The following is a 9,166-nucleotide window of genomic DNA, read 5'->3' as shown; positions in this document are numbered from 1 at the left end:
GGAGGTGACCACTGCTCTAAATGCCTGCCCATATCCTCCCACACTCCCTGCCACTCATAGCCATCCTGCCTCAGCATGGATCTCTGGATTCCTAAGTAGTTGTTTAACCTTAAACAAAATCTGAAGCATATTCAGGAGACATAACAATAACAACATGCTGGTCTGAACATCCCAAGGATATTCAACATCTTGGAGAACTATCGTAACTAGCTGGAGGATAAGAGGGGGGCAAAGGAGAAAGGGAGAGTGAACAAGTAGGAAAAAATATCTCCCCCTGTCCCCTCCACAGAGTGGCTCCCTGACGAAAAAAGGCAATAGGTGTAATTGTTAATAGTTTCTGAGGTATGGTTTCCAAAGTATAGAGTCAACGACAGTGCTGAGTACGAATACCAGGTTAGGGTCATGACCAGAAATTTCATCATATCATAAGCCATTGTTACACCGCACAGTAAAATAATGATCTTAAACCGGGGCCCGGAAAGCATAAACAGCACGACAGGGAGCACATACAGAAAGTATTGTGCTATATAACTCAATTTGGAAAACAGGCACAGCAGACCTGAGATCAAAGCAATCAACATTGTGATTAGCAACTATTAGGCAGGTCTACTACTTATACCAATTTTAGTTTAACACACTCTGGTCAGATCTATCGTTATCTCAACCCGTCGTGCCCCACTTTGGGTGCCAAAAGGATTCTTGTGGTTTAACCTGGCTGGCAGCTAAACACCACACAGCCGTTCGCTCACCCTCTCCCCTTACTCTCTAGGATGGGGGAGAGAATCAGGAAAATGAAGCATGTGGATTGAGATAAAGGGAGTTCATTAAGACACGAAAATAATAATAATAATAATAATAATAATGATGATGATGATGATAATAGTACTACTACTAATAATGTGTATGAAACAAGTGATGCACAATGCAATTGCTCACCACCTGCTGACCAATGCCCAGCCTATCCCCAAGCAGCCGGCCCCCCCCACCCCGGCCAGCCACCCCTATATATTGTTTAGCATGACGTCAGATGGTATGGAATACCCCTTTGGCCAGCTTGGGTCAGATGCCCTGGGTTTGTCCCCTCCCAGCTTCTGCTGCACCCCCAGCCTGCCCACTGGCAGGACAGAGTGAGAAGCTGAAAAGTCCTTGGCTTAGTGTAAGCACTGCTCTGCAACAATTAAAACATCAGCATGTTATCAGCCCTTTTCTCATCCTAATCCAAAACATAGCACCCTACCAGCTACTAGGAGGACAATTAACTCTATCCTAGCTGGAATCAGGACACTGGGCAACCCCTTCCGATGCATGACCAATCTATCTGAGAAGAAATGTCTTCTAATTTTCAACCTAAACTTCCCCTGGTGCAGCTTGAGGCCATTTCCTCTTGTCCTGTCACTAGTTATCTGCGAGAAGAGTCCGACCCCCAGCTCCCCACACCTTCCTTTCAGGTAGTTGTAGAGAGCAGTAAGGTCTCCCCTGAGCCTCCTCTTCTCCAGACTAAACAACCCCAGTTCCCTCAGCCACTCCTCAAAGGACTTGTGTTCCAGACCCATCACCAACTTCGTAGCTCTTCTCTGGACATGCTCCAGGGCCTTGATGTCTTTCTTGTAGTGATGGGCCCAAAAGTCAACACTGTACTCGAGGTACGGCCTCACTAGAGCTGAGTACAGGGGAACGATCCCCTCCCTGGCCCTGCTGGCTACACTATTCCTGATACTAACCAAGATGCCATTGGCCTTCTCGGCCACCTGAGCATGCTGACAGCTCATGTTCAGGCGAGCGTTGACCTAACACCCCCAGATCCTTTTCTTCTGCACAGCTTTCCAGCCACTCTGCCCCGAGCCTGTACTGTTTCATGGGATTGTTGTTGCCAAAGTATAGGACCCAGCACTTAGCTATGTTGAACCTCATCCCACTGGCCTTTGCCCATCAATCCAGCCTGCCCAGGTCCATCTGCAGGGCCTTCCTACCCTCTGGCAGATTGACACTACCCCCCAGCATAGTGTCATCTGCAAACTTACCGAGGGTGCACTCAATTCTCTTGTCCAAATCATCAATAAAGATATTAAAGAGGATAGGCCCCAACACTGTCCCCTGGGGAACACCAGTGGTGACAAGTCACCAGCTGGATTTCACTCCATTCACCACCTCTCTCTGGGCCCAGCCATCCAGCCAGTTTTTAACCCAGGAAAGAGTGTATATGTCTAAACCATGGGATGCCAGTTTCTCCAGGAGAATACTGTGGGAGACTGTGTCAAAGGCTTTGCTGAAGTCTAGGTAGACTACATAACAGCCTTTCCCTCATCCACCAGGCAGGTCACCCGGTCCTAGAACGTGATGAGGCAGGACTTGCCTTTCATGAACCCATGCTGACTGGGCCTGATCCCCTGGTTGTCCCGCATATGCTGCATGTTTGCATTCAAGATGATTTGTTCCATAACCTTTCCTGGACCCAAGGTCAAGCTGACAGGCCTGTAGTTCATGGGTGTAGTGGGTTTTCATGGCAAAGTTTTGGTAGCAGGATGCCATAGGGGTGGCTTCTGTGAGAGGAATCCAGAAGCTGCCCCATGTTAGATAAGGGCCCCACTGCTGACCAAAGCTGAGCCAATAAGTGATGTTGTTTGCACCTCTGTGAGAGCATATTTAAGACAGGGGAAAAAAAAAAAACACGCTGTTTCACAGCAGTTGGGAGAGTGGGAGGAGTGAGAAACAGCCTTGCAGGCGCCAAGGTCAGTGAAGAAGGAGGGGGAGAGGTGCTGCAGGCACCGGAGCAGAAGTCCCCTGCAGCCTGTGGTGAGGACCATGGTGAAGCAGGCTGTCCCCCTGCAGCCTGTGGAGTACCACGGTGGAGCAGGGTCCCACCCTGCAGCCCGTGGAGGAGACCACGGTGGAGCAGGTGGACCTGCACCGACAGAGGCTGCGGCCTGTGGAGGACCCCTGTCGGAGCAGATTCCGGGCCAGACCTGTGGAGAGGAGCCCACGCAGGAGCAGGTGACCTGGCAGGGGCTGTTGCCCGTGGGGGACCCAGGTTGGAGCAGTTTGCTCCTGAGGGATGGGCCCCGTGGTACAGACCCATATCTGGAGCAGTTCTTGAAGAGCTGCTGCCTGTGGGCAGCCCACGCAGGATCAGTTCAGCAAGAACTGCATCCCGTGGGAGGGACCCCACACTGGAGCAGGGGAAGAGAGTGATCGAGAAGGAGTGGTGGAGACGAAGTGCTATAGACTGACTGCAACCCCCATTCCCCATTCCCCTGCGCTGCTCGGGGGGAGGAGGTGGAAGAGGGTGGATGGGGGGAAGGCATTTTTGGTTTCTTTCCTTTGTTTCTCACTTCTCTAGCTTGTTAGTAATAGGCAAGAAATCTTACTATGTCTCTACTCTGAGTCTGTTTTGCCCGTTACAGTAACTGTTGAGTGATCTCCTCATCCTTATCTCAACCCTTGAGCCCTTTTCATCGTATTTTCTCCCCCTTCCCCTTTGAGGAGGGGGAGTGAGAGAGCGGCCGTGGTGGAACTCGGCTGCCCAGCCGAGTAAAACCACCACACCTGGTTCCTCCTTACGACCCTTCTTATAGATGGACATGACATTAGGAAGTCTCCTGTCATCTGGGACCTCTCTGGAAGACCATGACTGCTGATAGATGATGGAAAGCAGCCCAGAAATCACATCCGCCAACTGCCTCAACACTCTCGGGTGCATCTCATCTGGCCCATAGATTTGTGGGTGTCTAGCTTGCCTAAGTAACCTCTAACCCAATCCTTTTCAACCAGGGGAAATTCTTCCTCTTTCCAGGTTTTCTCTCTTGTTTCCGGGCTCGGTAGTGTGTGGGGGCTAGCCTTAGCAGCGAAGACTGAAGCAAAGAAGGCATTCAGTAACTGCCTTCTCTGTATCCACCATCACCAAGGCACCCACCTCATTTAGCAGCGCACCCACATTTTCCTTAGTCTTCCCTTTGCTGCTGATGTATTTGAAGAAGCGCTTCTTGTTGTCCTTGATGTCTCTTGCTAAATTTAATTCTAACCAGGCCTTGGCCTTCCTCCTTGCATCCCTGCATTCTCTGACAGTGTTCCTATATTCTACCCAAGCAGTCTGTCCCTTCTTCCACATCATGTACGCTTTCTTCTTCTGTTTAAGTTTTCCCAAGATCTCCTTGCCCATCCACGCAGGTCTCCTGTCCCCTTTGCTCAGCTTCTTTCTTGTAGGGATGCACCGATTCTGAGCTTGGAGGAAGTGGTGCTTGAATATTAGCCAACTCTGGATGCAGTACTCCAAGTGGGGCCTCACAAGAGCAGAGTAGAGGGGGACAATCACCTCCCTCGACCTGCTGGCCACTCCTCTTTTGATGCAGCCCAGGATGCAGTTGGCCTTCTGGGCTGCAAGCACGCACTGCTGGCTCACGTCGAGCTTTTCATTCACCAGAACCCCCAAGTCCTTCTCTGCAGGGCTGCTCTCAATGAGTTCTCCAGCCAGTCTGTACTCATGTCTGGGGTTGCCCTGACCCAGGTGCAGCACCTTGTACTTGGACTTGTTGAACCTCATTAGGTTTACGTGGTCCCACTTCTCAGACTTTTCCAGGTCCCTTTGGATGGCATCCCTTCCTTCTTTTGTATCAACTGCACCACTCAGCTTGGTGTCATCTGCAAATTTGCTGAGGGTGCACTCGATCCCACTGTCTATGTCGCTGATAAAGATATTAAATAGTACCGCTCCCAGGACAGACCCCTGAGGTACACCATTTGTCACCGGCCTCCACCTGGACATAGAGCCCTTGACCACCACTCTCTGGGTGCGACCTTCAAGCCAAGTCCTTATCCACTGAATGATCCACCCTTCAAATCCATCTCTCTCCAATTTGGAGACCAGGATGTCATGTGGGACCATGTCAGAGGCTTTGCAGAAGTCCAGGCAGATGACATTGGGCAGCCTTCCTCTCTCAACTGATGCAGTCACTCCATCATAGAAAGCCACCAGATTGGTCAGGCACAACTTACCCTTGGTGAATCAATGCTGGCTGTCTTGGATCACCCCTTTGTCTTGCATGTGCCTTGACGTTGCTTCCAGGAGGATCTTTTCCATGATCTTGCCAGGCACAGAGGTGAGGCTTACCGATCTGTAGTTCCTCGGGTCCTCCTTTCTAGCCTTTTTAAAACTGAGAGTGATGTTTCCCTTTTTCCAGACACCAGGGACTTTGCCTGACTGCCAGGACTTTTCAAATATGATGGAGAGAGGCTTAGCGACCCCATCAGCCATCTCCCTCAGGACCCTGGGATGCATGTCATCGGGCCCCATATACTTGCACTTGTTTAGTTTCATCAGGTGGTCTCAGACCTGCTCTTCGCTTACAGTGGGTGGGACTTTGTTCCCCCAGAACCTCGTCTACAGGTTCAGGGAAACAAAAGACTTGGGAAGCCAGACTCAGTGAAAACTGAGGCAAAGAAGTTGTTGAGTACCTCAGCCTTCTCCATGTCTGTCATTACCAGCTCTCCCTTCTCATCTATCAGAGCAGATACACTCTCCTTGGTCTTTCTTTTCTGAGCAATGTACCTATAGAATCTCTTCTTGTTATTCTTTGCATCCCTTGCCAAGCTCAGTTGCATCTGTGCCTTGACTTTCCTTATCCCATCCCTGCACATCCGGACTGCATCCCTGTACTCTTCCCAGGCCACATGTCCCTGCTTCCACTGTCTGTGCATTTCCTTCTTGTGCCTCAGTTTGACCAACAGGTCTTTGCTCATCCATCCCGGTTGTCTGCCCTCCCTGCCCACTTTTTTACACACGGGAATGGAGAATTCTTGGGCTCTAAGGAAAACATCCTTAAAGAATTGCCAGCTCTGTTCATCTCCTTTGTCCCTAAGGACAGGGGACCAGGGGATCTCATCCACCTGGTCTTTAAATAGCTGGAAGTTCACTCTTCGGAAGTTCAGGGTCCTGACTTTGCTTGTAGAACCCAAAACCTTGGACATGGCACCAGCCTCTCAAACAATCATTAACTCGGCCCGTTTGTCTCCTTCTTCCTGGGTCCCAGTCACCAACTGGGAGGACAGAGGAGAACACTGCTTGCGCTCCTGATCCCTTCAACATCTTTCCAATGGACATAAAATCCTTTTTGGTATTTCAGAGTTTCCTTGTTACAGCATCATTTGATCCTACTTGAAAAAGTAGGAAGGGGTGGGACTCTTGGTAGCCTCTTCATGATATCACAAATACGGGCCCCAGGCAGGCAGCAAACCTCTCTGGAGAGGTTGTGCAGATGGCAAATTGGAGCCTTGGTGCCTCTCAGAGAGGAATCTCCAATGACTAACACCCTTTGTGCCTTCTTTGTGGCACTGGTTTTGATGCAGTTGGGAGATAGATCCAACTTTGTGTGGTCGGCCTTTTTGAGTTCCCTGTGGTTGGTCTTTCTGAGGTCTTTACCAGTTCTCCCGGAGTTTCCTCTCTCCTGCCTTAGAACATCATATCTATCGTGCAGGGGCACTTCAGGGGCAGGGGAGAGACTCCTCCTCCAGCTCCGATCAGAGACAAGCGTCCACTCTCCCTCGTCCTGTGAATCTTTCAAATGTGCTTCTTATGGGCTGCAAGCTTGTTTCCCTACCCCTTGCCTGGACTTAAGGCAGGGCTGTTGCTCAGACCATGTCAGTGTATAATACCATTTGTCAATCTCCTCCTCAGATTCCTGAATGCTATGCTGCCTGGTGAGCTCCTCTCGCAACTGAGCCACCTGTTTGAAGAGCTCATCCAGCTGGGCACACTTGCACCCATGACACCCACCTCTGCCTTCAGGCCCTAGGGGGATTTCCAGAGACTGGAGCTCCCTGGAACTGGGGGTCTGGGCCTCTCTTTTGATCCTCGGGAGGTCTGTTTGGGTGGAGGCATCTGCCCAGGGAGGTTGCAGCCCCCCCCCATCTGGGTTTCAGCTGCAGACTGGCAGGTGCGGCGGGTGGACACCATTTCTTCAGTAGAAGGCCCTTCCTCTGCTGATCCCACAACACAAAAATGACTGACCCTCCTTGACCTGCCGTGCCACACCCTGTTTGCCTGCCCTGTTTGCTGCGCTCCTGGTCCTAGGATTAGTTTTGACCACAGAAATGAATTTTATCAGTTAATTTCATTCTATGAACACTTAAATGCATATAACAGTATTTTTTTCACCTACTGTACTTCTTTCCATTGCTTTTTAGCATCGATTTGTATAGTTTGGATAGGTTTTCTATATCTATTGATAGACCTCACATATGTATGATAGTTGGGAGAGAAAAAAAAATTATAATATGCAGAAGCTATAGGGGTCGAAGAACAGGGCTGCAATTCATACTGAGATTTTATTTGTAAAATCTCTCATTGGTAGATATATAATTCTGTAGACCCAATGTTGTTGGGTTTATGTATATGAGATACATGATCATATGTATATACATATCATGTATATATGTATATGTATATACATATGTATATACATATTATGTATATCATATACATGATAAACAGATTATTATATACACTAATTTATGTATGTACACATGAGTGCCATAGAATATGGCATATTTTAATGATATAGAAATAAACTTCCAAATGTCACTTTTTAGCCTGCAGGTTTTCCTTTCTAAGCCAGACTCCAGAGTGTAACTTAACAATCAAAAAATTCACCGTTAACTTCCTGTGTATTGAATGCTTTTGAAATCTTGAGTTTGTGCATATATGTATTTCTTTACGAGTCAAATCTGAGATAAGGTATAAAATTAAACAGTACTCATGGTTAAAGAAAATTTTTTGGCTTTTAGACCTTGAGTATAGAATACAAAGTTACTGTTATAATTGTTATATAATACAGGAATAATTTATATAGCATTTTCTGCAAGTCAGGGCCTCGATACACGTAGCAGTTGTTTGGGAGGACAGACATCTTCATAACAAGAGCACATCTCTCTCCTTCCCCTTTCCCACCTTTTATTGATGAGTGTGACATCATATGGTATGGAATATCCCTTTGGTTGGTTTCAGTCAGCTGCCCTGGTGATATCCCCTCCCCACTTCTTGCCCACCCCCAGACTACTGGCTGTGAAGAGGTTTGGAGGGAGTCTTGATGCTGTGCCAGCATTGCTCAGCAATAGACAAAACATTGGTGTTATACCAATGCTGTTCTAGCATAGAGCACAGCACTATATGGGACACTGCGGGGAAAGTTAACGCCATCCCAGACAGACCCAGTACAGCTATTAGGAAAAATTTCTTCCCTGAAGGGGTAGTCTGGAACAGGCTGCCCAGAGAAGTAGTTGAGTCACCATACCTGGAGGTCTTCAGAAAACATGTAGATGTAGTGATTAGTGACATGGTTTAATGGTGGACTTGGCAGTTGTCACGTTAAGGGATGTAGCCGATTAACTGTTACAGGTCTGTTCGGATTCAGGGTACTGAACTATCATGGTCACGGATTCACCAACAACGTAACACGCCCTTACTCTAGAGATTTCTAAGTTTCCACAGAGACACCTGGTATAACCAAGTGTTCAAATCTTACCCCACGGCGTCCCGATGGAGGGGGGGGCGGGAAGAGAAGCTCAGCCCGTTGACTGATCCCTCAGTCAGAAGGTCCCTCATAATGGTATCTTCCCTCGTGATTGTATCTTCCCCGGTGATGGTATCTTCCCTAACATCCCCTTTCTCTTAAGCCAGTATATATTATTTTCTATCTTTTAGGTGGAGCTTTAGTGACTCTAGTCAAGCATATCTTGGTTATGACTGGTAAAAAGTTTCCTCGCTTTCATTTAAAGGTATAGGCTCCGAGAAATTCAGAGTGCATGCTCCGGTTGCACCTTGGAGGTGGGTAGCTTTCTGAGTGGAGGTGTGTTTTGGTATTATAATGATATTATAATGAGTAAAGGTTCACTAGAGTGCAGTTTTTTGTCAAAAATATGACAGGTCTTTGGCTCAGGGTAGCAAATGTGCAGCTTATCGGTCTCTGTGTGCAGAACAATTCAGTCCCCCTCTTGTCACAGAGCCTAGCCGCGGTGTCTCCATTCTGCTCTACGCTCTGTACTGTTCCTTAGAGTCAGCACACCAGGTTCCCCCAGTGTGATTAACATCTAAGGTCGGAGGCCTAGGGAATGCTTAAGTAGTACAGCTACACTCCACCCTGGAAGCTTCTTCAATGATGTACATTTTCTTTAAAAT

This window comes from Anser anser (genome assembly GCF_964211835.1).
Source record: "Anser anser genome assembly, chromosome: W".
Lineage (NCBI taxonomy): Eukaryota > Metazoa > Chordata > Aves > Anseriformes > Anatidae > Anser > Anser anser.
This window is presented reverse-complemented; position numbering follows the sequence as displayed.